This window comes from Pelodiscus sinensis, chromosome 1, assembly GCF_049634645.1.
Source record: "Pelodiscus sinensis isolate JC-2024 chromosome 1, ASM4963464v1, whole genome shotgun sequence".
Lineage (NCBI taxonomy): Eukaryota > Metazoa > Chordata > Testudines > Trionychidae > Pelodiscus > Pelodiscus sinensis.
This window is the reverse complement of record NC_134711.1, coordinates 107525610-107540901: the sequence shown is the minus strand read 5'-3', so window position 1 is coordinate 107540901 and position 15292 is coordinate 107525610. Positions and strand designations below refer to the sequence as shown.

General features: G+C 48.5%; 1 protein-coding gene across 4 annotated transcripts in view; it reads left to right on the top strand.

Annotated features, from left to right (window-relative positions):
• Positions 1-14040: 14040 nt before the first annotated feature.
• The window catches only part of SLC6A12 (solute carrier family 6 member 12), a 54515-nt gene continuing 53263 nt past the window's right edge, over positions 14041-15292 (top strand). Inside the window, exon 1 of one of the 4 annotated variants that reach the window (XM_075940841.1) lies at positions 14041-14234. The gene's annotated coding sequence lies outside the window, so the exon portion shown is untranslated. The other 3 variants (XM_075940838.1, XM_075940853.1, XM_075940843.1) reach the window with 3 other exon arrangements.

The window sequence follows — 15292 nt, the reverse complement described above, 5'->3', positions numbered from 1 at the left end:
TACTTGTGAAGGGGCTGTGCCTGGTGACTCAGAATCTCCATCCCTCCCTTTTTCTACCCGAGCTGTCCACAGTCCCACCACTTTGGCAGCAAGTACCACAAGCAATCCCTGTCCTGCCAGATCCACATTGCTCTTGGCACACTCACAGCCTGTGGCCTCCTGAATCTTTACTGTTCCAATAGGTTAATCTATTGTCTGGTCAGTCACCCAAGCATGGAGAGAACATGTACCTAAGACTCCACCATACGCTTTCTAATGGGGCCCTCTCTATCAGTCTCCTTAGGAGAGCAGATGTCTCTGTTATGGAATCACAGTCAGCGGATGTCTCCATTATCCACACACCCCTCCATACAGACATCTCTTCTGCTGCTAACTCTGGGTATGTCTATACTATAAAGTTAATTCGAACTAACAGCCGTTAGTTTGAATTAACTTTCATAGGCGCCACACAGGCAAACCGCTAATACGAACTTAATTCGAACTAGCTGAGTGCTTAATTCGAACTAGGTAAACCTCATTCTACGAGGACTAACGCCTAGTTCGAATTAAGTAGTTCGAATTAAGGGCTGTGTAGCCACTTAATTCGAACTAGTGGGAGGCTAGCCCTCCCCAAAAGCAACGAGGAGTCCTGTGGCACCTTATAGACTAACTGAAGTGTAGGAGCATAAGCTTTCGTGGGCAAAGACCCACTTCGTCAGATGCATGTGGGTCTTTGCCCACGAAAGCTTATGCTCCTACACTTCAGTTAGTCTATAAGGTGCCACAGGACTCCTCGTCGCTTTTGCAGATTCAGACTAACACGGCTACCCCTCTGATACTTAGCCTTCCCCAGTTTGCCCCTAGTGGCCACTCTGGGCACAACCAGGGAAACTCTTCTGCCCCCCTCCCGGCCCCGGAGCCCTTAAAGGGGCACGGTCTGGCTACGGTGCCCGTGCCAGTTGCAAGCCTGCCAGCACCCAGCCAACAGACTCTGCACCTGGCACGGCACGAGCCAGCCACCCGCTGCCACCCAGCCCTTCGCCTCTTCCCGGGACCAGGCTGGCAGCTCCCAGGAGCCTGCCCAGGGCCGCAAGAGGTGGGCACCTGCCTGGTCTAGTGCAGAGATCATGGACCTCATCCACAGGAAAGTGGCTGTCTAGGGCAGGATAGCTGCCAGCCTGGCCACTAAAGGCCACATGCAAACCCAGGAGCAGGTTTGCATGAAAATCAAGGTGGTCCAGTGAGACCCCCAACCCTGAGCTTAGAACATTAAGAACATAAGAATGGCCGTACTGGGTCAGACCAAAGGTCCATCTAGCCCAGTAGCCTGTCTGCTGACAGCAGCCAACACTAGGTACCCTGGAGGGGATGGACCGAAGACAATGACCATGCCATTTGTCTCATGCCATCCATCTCCAGCCTTCCACAAACAGAGGCCAGGGACACCATTCCTACCCCCTTGCTAATAGCACTCCATGGACCCAACCTCCATGAATGTATCTAACTTCTCTTTAAACTCTGTTCTAGTTCTAGCCTTCACAGCCTCCTGCAGCAAGGAGTTCCACAGGTTGACTATTTGCTTTGTGAAGAAGAACTTTCTTTTATTAGTTTGAAGCCTGCTACCCATTCATTTCATTTGGTGTCCTCTAGTCCTTCTGTTATGGGAACTAATGAAGAACTTTTCTTTATGCACCCTCTCCACACCACTCGCGATTTTATAGACCTCTATCATATCCCCCCTCAGTCTCCTCTTTTCTAAACTGAAAAGTCCCAGTCTTTTTAGCCTCTCTTTGTATGGGACCTGTTCCAAACCCCTAATCATTTTAGTTGCTCTTTTCTGAACCCTTTCCAAGGCCAAAACATCTCTTTTGAGGTGAGGAGACCACATCCGTACACAGTACTGAAGATATGGCGTACCACAGTTGGATACTTCCCCTCCTCCTCCTTCCCCTGGCTTCCCCCTTCCAGCTCCCTCCTCCCAGGTTTCTCCCACCCTCTCTCTTCCTCTCTCCCACCTCCTTTTCCCAGTCTCCCCAGAGGCTAATCCCCCCCCCCCCAGTTTTGTTAAATAAAGAGAGTTTCTATTTTTGAACACACGTGTCCTTTATTTTTTTTACATCAGGAAGGGGGGCTAGGGAGGGGTAAGTGGACGGAGGTGAGGGAAGAATGGGGTACGAGCCCCTGATGCGGAGGACTGGGGTGGCTCTGTGGGCTCCTCGGGGTGGAAGCTCTCCTGCAGCTCCCCAATTGACCCGCCCCCCAGATGGCAGCCTGCGGCAAATGCAGCCGGGCTGATGGCCGAGTGCTGTGATGTGCCGAGTGTGGGCACTCAGGGCACTCCAAGTCAGGACTACTTTGCTGTCCCTCATCGAGGTAGACAAGCAAGTGGGGAACCCTGAGAACTGTCTGTCCGGGGTGGGGGTTGGGTCCCTTTAAGCACAGCCCTCGGCTAGCCTGAGGCAGCAGCTCCACGCTCTAAGTCCTAACCTGATGCCCTGCCGGCACTGCTTCCGGCCAGCCTTAACTTCGGTTCAGGGTCCACTCAGTGTGGACATGCTAGTTCGAATTAGCAAAACGCTAATTCGAACTAGTTTTTAGGTCTAGATGCACTAGTTCGAATTAGCTTAGTTCGAATTAAGTTAGTTCGAATTAGTGCTGTAGTGTAGACATACCCTCTGAGCTTTATGATGAGTTCCCTTCTGTTTTCTCTCCATCCGAGTCTAGGGCCCTACTTTTTGGTGCAGTGCAATAGATGACTCCTGACATCACATCCATCCTGGCATGGAGAGACTTTAACGCCCCTGATTTAGGACTATAAATGATGTGCGGCCATAGGGAAAAGCACCAGTGCCTGGAATCCCAGCTCATGATTCTTTTGTGGAATCTGTAACATCTCCTGGCCAGGATGCAGGGTGGCTGCTGGATGGGTTCACGGATGCTGTGAGCCAGGCACTCGGCTGGCTTCTGGGATACAATGAGCAACATATGAGGAAAACAAACACCACGAAAACAAAAAACAGCAACCCCAACCAAACAAAAACAAAACCTCTTTGAAGGGATGGAGAGTTTAGGATAATAAATATAGATCTACCACAAATCTGTATGTCACTTCAACATGGCATGGCTAGTACACCAACCCTAGTTTTCACTATGTAAGGGAAGATCGTGCTAGTTTTCAGTTGTAGTATGGGGGTCCAAATAGCAACTGTGTGGCCTGAGTTGCAATTTTATTAGGAAGTATAGTTGGCAGGACATTGCTAAGACTTATCTTAAAATCTAGAAGGCTTTTATTAAGGGTGGACAAACTGAGAAACGGTCTGAAGTCAACAGGATGAAATTCAAAAGGACAAATAAAAAGCACTCCACCTAGAAAAGAACAATCAATTGCACACACACAAAATTAGAAATGACCTCCTAGGAAGGAGTACTACAGATAAGGATACAAGGAGTCCTAGTAGAATACAAAGAAAATATGAGTCAACAGTATCATATTGTTGCAAAAAGGCAAAATCATTCTGGGAAGTATTAGCAGGATTATTGTAAGCAGGACACAAGAAGTAATTCTTCAGATCAAGAAAGGACAGTAGCAAAGTACCTACTCTGGACTTCAGAAAAGCAGACTTTGACTCCCACAGAGAACTGATGGGCAGGATTCCCTGGGATGCTTACACGAAGAGGAAAGGAGTCCAGGAGAGCTGGCAGCATTTTAAAGAAGCCTTATTAAAGGCACAGGAAGAAACCATCCTGATGCACAGTAAGAAAAGCAAATATGGTAGGTGACCAGATTGGCTTACCAGGGAAATCCTTGGTGAGCTTAAACTCAAAAAGGAAGCTTGCAAGAAGTGGAAACTTGGACAGATGACTAAAGAGGAGTATAAATATATTGCTCGAGAATGCAGGGGAGTTATCAGGAAGGCGAAAGCACAAGGGGGAAGGGGGAAGCTAGGAAGAGATGTGAAGGGTAACAAGAAAGGCTTCTACAGGCATGTTAGCAATAAGAGGGTGATCAGAGAGGTTGTGGGGCCCTTACTGGATGAGGAAGGTAACCTAGTGACGGATGATGTGGGAAAAGCTGAAGTACTAAATGCTTTCTTTGCCTCTGTCTTCACAGACAAGGTCAGCTCCCAGACTAATGCACTAGGCAACGCAGTATGGGAAGGAGCTGGACAGCTGTTGGTGGGGAAGGAACAGGTTAGGAACTATTTAGAAAAGCTAAACGTACACAAATCCATGGGTCCGGATTTAATGCATCCAAGGGTACTGAGGGAGTTGGCAAATGTCATTGCAGAGCCTTTGGCCATTATCTTTCAAAACTCGTGGAGATCGGGAGAGATCCCGGATTGGAAAAAGGCAAATGTAGTGCCCATCTTTAAAAAAGGGAAAAAGGACAATCCAGGGAACTACAGACCAGTCAGCCTTACCTCAGTCCCCGGAAAAATCATGGAGGGGATCCTCAAGAAATCCATTTTGAAGCACTTGGAAGAGGGAAAAATTATCAGGAATAGTCAACATGGATTCACGAAGGGCAAGTTGTGCCTGACCAATCTGATTAGCTTCTCTGATGAGGTAACTGGCTTTGTGTATATGGGGAAGTCAGTGGATGTGATATACCTTGACTTTAGTAACGCTTTTGATACAGTCTCCTACAATATTCTTGCCAGCAAGTTAAGGGAGTATGGATTGGATAAATGGACTGTAAGGTGGATAGAAAGCTGGCTAGACTGTCGGGTCCAACGGATAGTGATCAACGGTTCGAGGTCAGATTGGTGGTCGGTTTCTAGCGGAGTGCCCCAAGGATCTGTTCTAGGACTGGTTTTGTTCAATATCTTTATTATTGACCTGGATGAGGGGATGGATTGCACCTTCAGCAAGTTTGCAGATGACACTAAGCTAGGGGGAGAGGTAGATATGCTGGAGGGCAGGGATAGAGTCCAGAGTGACCTGGACAGATTAGAGGATTGGGCCAAAATAAATCTGACTAGGTTCAACAAGGGCAAGTGCAGAGTCCTACACTTGGGACAGAAGAAACCCAAACATTGTTACAGGCTGGGGACTGACTGGCTAAATAGCAGTTCTGTGGAAAAGGACGTGGGTTTCAGGAGCGGCCCTAGATGAGCTGCCAGCAACTGGTGCCCTAGGCGAAATGTGCGATCGACACGCGATCGCCCCCCCCCCCCCGCCTCCAAAGCCCTCAGCAGCCGTTTATCCTGGCACCCTAGGCGACCGCCTAGGTCACCTGTATTGGCGGGCCGCCACTGCTGGGGATTACAGTGGATGAGAAGCTGGATATGAGTCAACAGTGTGCTCTTGTAGCCAAAAAGGCTAATGGTATATTAGGTTACATTAGGAGCATTGCCAGCAGATCTAGAGAAGTGATTATTCCCCTTTATTCAGCTCTGGTGAGGCCACATCTGGAGTATTGTGTCCAGTTCTGGGCCCACCACTATAGAAAGGATGTGGACACATTGGAGGGGGTCCAGTGGAGGACAACCAAAATGATTATAGGGGGCTGGAGCACATGACCTATGAGGAGAGACTGGGGGATTTGGGTCTGTTTAGTCTTCAGAAGAGAAGAGTGAGGGGGGATTTGATAGCAGCCTTCAACTTCCTGAAGAGAGGCTCCAAGGAGGATGGAGAAAGGCTGTTCACAGTAGTGATGGATGGCAGAACAAGGAGCAATGGTCTCAAGTTACAGTGGGGGAGGTTTAGGTTGGATGTTAGGGAAAACTATTTCCCTAGGAGGGTGGTGAAGCACTGGAATGGGTTACCTAAGGAAGTGGTGGAATCTCCATCCCTAGAGATTTTTAAGTCTCGGCTTGACAAAGCCCTGGCTGGGTTGATTTAGTTGGGATTGGTCCTGCCTTGGGCAGGGGGCTGGACTTGATAACCTCCTGAGGTCTCTTCCAGTTCTGATTCTATGATTCTAACTCTGCAATGATTAGGCCTCAGTTGGAGTGTTGTGTCCAGTTCTGGGTGCCAAGTTGCAGGAAAGATGTGGACAAAATGGAGACGGTCCAGAGAAGAGCAACAAAAATCATTAAAGGTCTAGAAAACAAAAATTGGGATGATTTTTGGTCTGGAAAAGAGAAGACTGAGAAGGGACATAACAGCTTTCAAGTACCTATATGGCGAAGGGAGGAAAATTATTCTCCTTAACCTCTGATGATAGGACAAGAAGCAATGGGCTTAAATTGTAGCAAGGGAGGTTCAGGTTGGACTTTAGGAAAAACTTCCTACATGTCAGGATGGTTAAACACTGGACTAAATTGCCTAGGAGGGTGTGGGATCTGTCAGTGGAGATTTTTAAGAGCAGGTTAGACAAATACCAGTCGGGGTGGTCTAGATGGTACTTGGTACTGTCCTGAGGGCAGAGGCCTGCACTAGATGACTTCTTGAGGTTCCTTCCAGTTCTATGATTCTATGAGAGCCCCTCTTGATTGTGAAGGAGGCAGCACATGTGCTGAAGAACCCTTGGGAGAAACATACCATTATATTAGCACTGGCTGTTTGAATGCAGTAATTTCCTAGATTGCATCAAGAGCACTTGAGAGCTGTTGTTTGCATTCCCACTGTTTGCTCTTCTGGAGGATCAAGAGTGATACTACTATGGGTGAGAGGTGGTGTCCAGAATTTACCTTTATTTCCAGGACCTTGGTAGGTACCCTTCTACCTCTGGAGGCAGCTTGGCTGATGGGGAGAGAGCTGTGCCTAGGGATGTTAAATTTAGTTTAGTCAACTCGTCAACGAATTTTTTCCATCAACTAGTTCATAAGCGGGTGAGCTGCAGTGGGGTTAGCTCCCGCCCCGGCTCTGCCTTTTAAATGCATTAAGAGCTTGGCAGGCTCTTAATACATTTAAAGGCTGGTGCGCAGTGCGGGGACCTGGTGTGAGCTGGGACAGCTGACTCCTGGGTCATGCCAGGGGCCTCCTCCCCCCGCACTTCTGCTTTTTAAATGACTGAAGAGCTGGCAGGCTCTTAATACATTTAAAAAGCAGAGGCATAGCCTCTGGGACTGGGTGCGAGCCAGGAATCTCAGCTGATTCCCAGCACGCGCTTGGTCCCTGCTACCCTTCCCTGCCCCCTGTGGAGGCGGTGCTGATAGAGGCATCAAGGGTTGGCGGGGGGGAAGCAACTAGTCGAGGGACTAGTCAACTCGTCACTTACATCCCTGGTTGTGCCCCCCACATCAGGACAGACACTCCTAGGGATTGCTGTCATTGCTAGGGAGATGCTGCAGGGTGTCTGTGGGCACCCCTGAATGCATTGGTGGCTGCGTGCATGCTGCTAGGTAGAGCGACGGGCCTGCTCGTGTGTGTGTGTGTGTGTGTGTGTGTGTGTCATTGAGGCCCCTGGAGGCTGTAAGCCCCAATGCTCACACAATTACCAGAGTGGTCTTTACCTCAGGTTAGGGTATATCTGCATGTGGTGCTGGGCCTGTAATTTCCACCTCATGGGCACATGCTCCAAACTAGCTCTGATCGATCCAGCCTGCTAAATATAGAGGCATAGGCACAGTTGGGCAAGCCATGGGAGAGGCTAGCTGCCCTGAGTATTTGCCCATCCAAGACACTAGGCCTGTATTCAGGGTGGCTACCACCCCTTGGGTGCCACTGTGGCTGCACTCCATGTTTAGTGTGATGGCTCCAACAGAGCTGGTTAGGGTACGTCTCCTCAAGCTGGAGTGTAGACATACCATTATAGAGGCCTTGGCTGCGGAATGATTTGGGATCTGTCCCTGCTAATGATCATGTCGTCCGCTTGGTCCCAGTGAGAAGACTAGCTGCAGCCCACGTGTTATCAATAGGGCCACCCCACAAGCCTTCAGGCATCATGAGACTTTAGAAGTAACTAAAGGGTGGGTTCTTGTCCTTTGCCTTCTGGTTTCTGAACACCTTGGGTGTGCTCAGGTCACGTTGCCAAACATTTCTCTGCAACCCGTGGCGCTAGAAACTTCTGGAATGGGTGCTCAGAGTGCCTCCCTTTATCCCAGGGTTCTAGGAGCTGGGGATTCCCACAAAATGCAAGAGTGAGACGTGTTCAGATCACATGAGATGGCAGCACTGCATGGAACCGTTGGTACCCGCGGAGGGCAGAGTGGTTCCCAGGAGCTGGAGCCTTGGGATGGAGTTATAGCATCTCCATGGGCAAGCTGGGATGGCTCGGCTGTTCCAGAAACACGGATCCTGGGAACTGTTGTCTTTGGGAAAGGTTTGCATACCTCCTGGAAGCAGTCCCTCCCTTTCACACCCGCAGTGTTTTGCTTGTGTGCCAAGAAGGGAGTTCCCTGGAAAGGCCCCAGGGCTGGTTGTTTGGAAGACATGTCATAACTAAACAGAGAGACCAAGGGGTGAAAAATAGATCCAGTGGGTTTGACTAAAACCAGCACCTGCCTGCAGAAGAAAGGGGCAGACAGAACGGGAGGCAGAGGAGCCCTGCCAGCTGGCAAGAGATGAATAGAGAGCTGGGATGAGACGAACATCGCTAAACTACGACGTGTTCCCATTGTCAGCCAACAGCACATAACAAAGGCATCCATGGGCTGAAGGGTGACTAAATATTAGCCTGTCAAGCTCCGCATCAGTCCCTAAGCAGTGCTGGGGTTCATGCTCCATGTCTGGCAGGCAGGTTGCGTGCCTGGCAAGCTGAGAATGGGCTTTAAATAGACGAGAGACCTTCCAGAGGACAGCAGCTTGGTGGAAAAGGCACGAGGTGGCACAGTGACAGCACTGTTTTGGGCTTCTCCATCTGCTCTGTTTCCATTTACTTTATGCCGGACCAGGAGGTGGTCATGTGGCCCCATCTATTCTCAGCCTCTTTGTGGAGACAGCCTAAAAGGGAACTTGATGCTTAATGGTGCAGGAAAGTCCTTCCCCAAGGATGGGCTCCTCACATCTAAAGCAGCTTGTAAACTATTCCTGAAAATACCACCCTGAACAGCAAAGGCAGCTGATCCTTTACATAACAGGCAGAGTGGGATCAAGCTATGCCTCTGCCCCATGGAGATGCTGAGGAAAGGATCGTACATCCTGAATTTGAAGTTCCATAGGTGGTTGCCCCACAGCTATCCGAAGGACTACTCCTCCCTGGCCCGCTCTTGTCCTGGTTCGGGACATGATAATTTTAGGTGCACAGTTCATCAGGGCATTGGGTTTATTTTCTTTCCAAATCTCATTGCAAACTCACATCTGATTTGTTTTCCTTTGTAGCTGCTAGGTGCTTCCAACCAGGGCTGGGAAGCAGCCAGTATGCCCACACACGCCATCCTGGCACTGCTAAACTTGAAATTGAGAATTGAGTGTTACTTCTATACAAATGAGTCTGCAAGAAAGCCAGGAACACCAGAGGTGCGAACTTTCTCACTCATGTCAGGGAGGTGATAATGTAAGATGCCTAGAGATTAGATTTTTAAGGTCAGCATCGTTAACTATTTTATCCCTCATGTAGGAAAGCAGAGGGAGGATCACAGATCTTCACAATTCAGTGCAAATGAGGTCTCATTTTGCTGTCACAAGTGGGTGGCATTTGGGACTTACCACCAGCATTCTCCTCACACAACCACCCCAATCACAGAGGAGCAAGCCCCACAGATGTTATAGAGCCTATGAATACTGAAGGAAGGGAGAGATCAGGGAGCCCAGCGAAGCAAAGTAGCACGTGATCATGTACTGAATATCTGTCATCTGTTGTGAGTGGCATCTCATTTTGGAGCTGTAAGTGGGTGGAATATATTTTGTGGATGAAACTTGTACAAATAGCACCTCCTGCCCTTTCTACCCCCCCCCCCCAACTTGTGCTCTGCTTTTAAAATTACTGCTTTCTAGGTTTCTTCCTGTGCACAACCATGCTTCAAGATATTACTCTAGAGGCTTGGATTTATTTTCCAACGTGAATGTCATTTTTAATTTCCTGCCCATATTTCTCACCTCTATGCTGGTAGGTTACCTTTTATTGCTTTTCTGTTCTCCCCATTTTAGTAGCTCCTGTGAACTTCATGTACATGCTATTTGGAACTGTTTAGTACCAGCCAAGCAGAGTTGCCCATGCATCATAGCAACTCCAGAAGAGAAATCCTGACACATGCAGATCAATTTGCTGGTGTGTACTGGTTGAACCTCTCTAGTCCAGCACCCTTGGGATCTGACCAGTGCCCAACTAGAGAATTTGCTGGACCACAGGAGGTCAAAATTATTTAATAACATTACCAACACTTCCACTACTCATTAGGGTCTTAGAAGACATTTTGGGGTAAATTAGAGCTAAATATCAGCACAGAACACTAAGAGCCAGGACTGTAAACAAACTTGATGGGATGGTGGGAAACTTAGCTGGATGTCCACTTATCATGGGAGTGGCCAACTAAAATCATCCGGACCATGAATGTTGCTGGACTAGAGTGCCTGACTAGAAAAGTTCAACCTGTACTGATCTTTTTTGGGTGTTTCTAGTCAGAAAATTGCTATGATATGCCTCAAAATGCCTCTGGTTATCAACCTGAATTATTCATCCGTTCACGATCTGATCTGGGACTGTTCCCTTATCTCCTGGGAGTTGCTAGAAACAGTGAATATACTCTACCTTTGAAAAGCCTCTCTCAGCTTTGGCCTATGCACAGTGTTTATACCATTCTAGCTATTTCAGGGTGGAGAGGAATGAGTTGGCAGGGAGTGAAGGGAGAGACTTTTATTTTTTAAACCAAAATAGTTTATATGTGCACCACTCTAAGAATGGGTGCACTGATAGCAGAACAAAGGTGTCTCATACTGAGATAGGTAGGGGAAAATGTAATTCCCATCCATTGGCAGATTTTGAGATTTCATTTTGGCCTGTATAAGTACATGAAGCGGAAATCTCTGAAATATTCCAAAATATTTTGCTTGGTCCTTATTTAAGCATTTTCAAATTTACAGCTGATAAAAGTTAAACATTCTGGGTACGTCTAGACTACATGCCTCTGGCAACAGAGGCATGTAGATTAGACTACCCGGCATAGGAAAATGAAGCGGCCGTTTAAATAATCGCCGCTTCATTTAAATTTACATGGCTGCCGCGCTGAGCCGATCAGCTGTTTGTCGGCTCAGCGCGGTAGTCTGGATGTTCCGCGGTCGACATCAAAGGCATTTGTCGACCTCCCAGGTATGACTACCAGCTGACAAACAGCTGATCGGCTCAGCGCGGCAGCCATGTAAATTTAAATGAAGCGGCGATTATTTAAACCGCCGCTTCATTTTCCTATGCCGGGTAGTCTAATCTACATGCCTCTGTCGCCAGAGGCATGTAGTCTAGACGTACCCTACGATTGTTTTCCATTTGAAAAAACTGGTGAAATCCATGTTTCCTCAAAATGTTTCAGCATTGTCTAATCAGCATTTTTCTATCAGCTCTACAAATGTTGGCGTATTCCCTTTCCCACAGAGCAATAAGCAATTCCAAATAAGCAGTTTTATATCCGTATACTTGCATCCCTTGCTAAGTGTGGGCTATAACACTTCAACTTTATTGCTATGGTTTAAAACAGTACGTTGTTAAGATAAGCCCTGGGTGTTCAGACTTATTCCCATTAGAGCTTAAATCTAGCCTCATTAGAGATTTACAGACCTGACTCTCTTGACGTAAGTGAAAAAAGAATAAACCTATTTCTGTGCCCAGGTGGGGAGGGACCTTACTGCTGCATCAGCCCATTTCTTGATAAAGCCCGAGTGCTTTGACAGCGGCTAGCATGTTCATGGTTAATACTGGAACTAGGCCTTCAACCATTAGATCTGGCCGTGCTCTGTTTGGCCAGAGGAGCACCTTTGTGGTAAGGATGCTACCCATCCAGTTTTCACCCAAACAGTATGGATTTTGGCTTGTGCATCTACGTGCCATTTGACAAGCTCTGAAGCTTGCTCTTTTAAAATCTTCAGTAACCCTAAGGCTACGTCTACACTATGAGTTTTCCCGGCAAAAAATATGCTAATGAAGGACTAATTTGCATGAGTCACAATCTCATTTGCATATTTCCTGCCGATTGGTTTTGGGCTAGGGATTTTTGCCCCAAAACAAGTAGTGTGGACATTTTCCTTTTGTGCAGTAACCCCTTTTTCTGCAGGATCGGTCTACCTCTTTCGGGGCATAACGACCTTGCGGAAAAGGGGGTTTTGTTCAAAAAGAAAACATCCACATTGCTTGTTTTTGCGCAACCCCCCCCAGTGCAAATATGGGTCGGCAGAAAATATGCAAATGAGATTGTGACTCATGCAAATTACTCCCTCATTAGCATATTTTTGCTGGGAAAACTCGTAGTGTAGACGTGACCTAGGAGGGAGGCAGGGGTGGGGCTTGGGGGGGGGGGTAGAAGTGAGGCAGAGGGCGGGGCCTCAGTAGTCTGGTTACCAACCATGAGAAAGGAACCCTACTTCATGCTCCCTGTAAACTGGTTTAGTACCCAGATTAATGTCTTTCATTTACATGGCTGTAATAGCTGCGAGGAGTTGTTTCACCAGCTAGAGATCAATAGAACACAGCAGCCCTCTGGCCCCAGCTTGGATCTGACCCCTTTACGGGGGCACTATGGCTGGGAAGGGGCAGCATGCAGCTTTTCCCCAAGCTGGAGGAATTTTCAGCAGCCTTATTAGAGCAGCTTCAAAGTCTCTCTATGTGGCTTTGGCGGCCGGGCGGGGTGATAGATTGGACCAGGCTCTGATCCTATGGTTCAGTGGTTGCATGGAGACAAATGCATGTCCAAATAGAAAATAGGCTTTCTCCTTCCACCCCCCCGCCCACACACACACTTCATAAAACACAATCCTGAGTCGCTATGTATTGGCTTATGCTGAGGGCCCTACTATTACAGGATGACCATCTAAACACTGCCCAGATTGCCCTGGGATCCTTGCCTACATCAGGAGTCACTGAGTATTTGTAAATATGACCTCACCACCTCCCTTTTGGAGTCTCAGCTGAATTTTGTTGGGAAATGATATAAAAGAACCGACAGCCTCACTCCGAAGTCCCAGCACATCCAGGGGCTGATTGTTTCCTGTTGTTCCCCAAGTGCCCTCAACTTCCATGTGATGGGCTCCCACTGATGGCAATTGCAGGTACTCAGTACCCAGTTGTGTCCAACCTAGATGAATGGATCAGGAAATGCATTGGGAGCCCAGTGTGAATGTATAGGCCCTGATCCTGCAAACCCTTAGCTTTGTGCCCAGGGTCTGTGTTTGCAGAATGGGGGTCGGAGACTGAGTCCTAATGAGTAAACCGGAGGCACCCTAGGTCCTGCAACCGATTATGCGAGTAGCCAGGCCTAAATCACTCCCAATAGAGACACAAATATAGATACAAAGAAGCTGCTCTAAAGAGGAATTGGGAGCATTTATGGAAGATACACCGGGAGCGTTCATTTAAACAAGCCGTGGCATCACGTGAAAACAACCGAGGGAGCATGTGTCAAAACAAAGGCCTGGAGCATGCTGGCATTGGCCAAGAATGATACTTTTACACAAGCCATGAACTCAGACTGGGTGTTCCTGTGTGCGCAGTAGAGCGCAGACATTTCAATAGCTTGCCCCGAGCACAATCGAAAAAAACCTTTCTCTGTCTCTCAGCTCCTAGTTCCTCCCTCCCACGTTGCAGGTTGACCAGCTGGGTTCTTCATTCGTGTTACTCTGTGCTGGGCTCCAGCGCGGAAGCAGGCTTAGCGTAATGGTTGCTGGTGGAGTTTGAGGTCATTCATTCCATGTCCCAGACCAGCATAAGGGGATTCCACAATTTAAGGAGCTGGGGATGTGAGACAGGCTGGTTGGGCTTTCTCAAATGGTGTGTGAGAGGAGAGCTTGCTTTGTTCCAGTGAGTGTAACGGGACTTGGATTAGTTCGACTGAATGTTGTAACCGCTGCCTAGAAACTTCTGTCCTTAGTTCTGCCTGCCATGGCCTCTTTCCACCGTTCTCTGTCTGCCAGTGCCTCCTATTACAGTTCAAGGTCTAGAGAGGGAAGTAGTGGAAGGGAGGGGAGGAGATATTTCTATTGCTCACACACACTCCCCTCTCTCTCTCACTCCGCCCACAGGGGAACTGGGTGATAATTTGACAGGGAGATCTGATGGAGGGGGCCAGGAGGGGAAGAGGAGGAGAAGGGGAGGGATCTTTATCTAACCCCCCTCTCTCCCTGAGTTGTAGGCACCTTGATTTGCCTCTTCTTGCATACAGTAGGTTGCCTGTTGGCCGCCAGTGACTGAGTACTGCACTGCCTGCGGAGACTTGAGCTGCATTCCGGTGAACTGGGTAACTGTTTAGTCCGTGTGTCTGTCTGAGTCTGTCTGAGTCCGTCATGCTGTTAGTGCTGGGGCCACAGGGGACTCCTTAAAGGGGGCTGTCACTTAGGCAGTGATCCTGCAGTCTTTACGGACATTTCAGCAGAACTGGTTGCTGGATTCCAGGGGTGCCTGGAGCACTTTGATGGACAGGCAAAGGCGTCTGTGACTGAGAGAAGCCCCTGCTGCTGTTAGGTGAGGAAGAGGGACCTGAACGAAAACAACTGAATTCACTTTGAGTGACTAACTGAAGGGAACGTTCCTTGTTGAAATTCTGAGGTGAGAAGGGAGGAACACCAGAGAGGGAAATGGGCAGTGAGGGGACTTGGGAGCAAGGGATGCTAGAGAGATGGGCAGAGATGGATGGAAAGCAAAGGGAATGGGCACTGGCGGGTGGAAAGCACAGGGCTCTGAGAGGGACAGGCAGTAGGGAGTAAGGTGGTAGCTTTGAGGTTAGGGAGTGCATGGGCCAGGTAGCAAAAGGGATGGGCAGAGACAGTTATGGGCTGTGAGGAGGATACACACTGAGGGAATAGGAATGTAAAGCCAGGAAAGCAAGAGAGAATGTATGAGGGAGTGGGAGGAAAGACGTGGTGGGACAGGCTGCAGGAATGTAATTTACTCTAAGCGAAGGCTAGAAATTTCTTCTCTTCACACAGTCTTCCTGGGGAGAGTAGGGTTGCCAGATACATTTTACATGTCCTGTATATTCTGGTTTTTTTTACCGGACAGGGGCCACAAATACCAGACTGTCCGGGCGAAAACCGGACACCTATTAACCCTGGGGAGAGCAGTGTCCTGAGGTATATTGGGTACTTGGAAGCTGCCGCTCAACTTTAGTGGTGTCTCGGCAGAGATGTGTGTGTGCGCGTGTGTACACGTAAGGGGTGGGAGGCACTGTGAAGAGGACTGTGTGAATAGCTGCACTGTGTGAATTGCTGGCACTGGAAACAAATATTGGTTTGGTTTGACCCGGATCTGAGCATTGTGGAAATGATCAGTGAATTGGAGAAGCCTGTG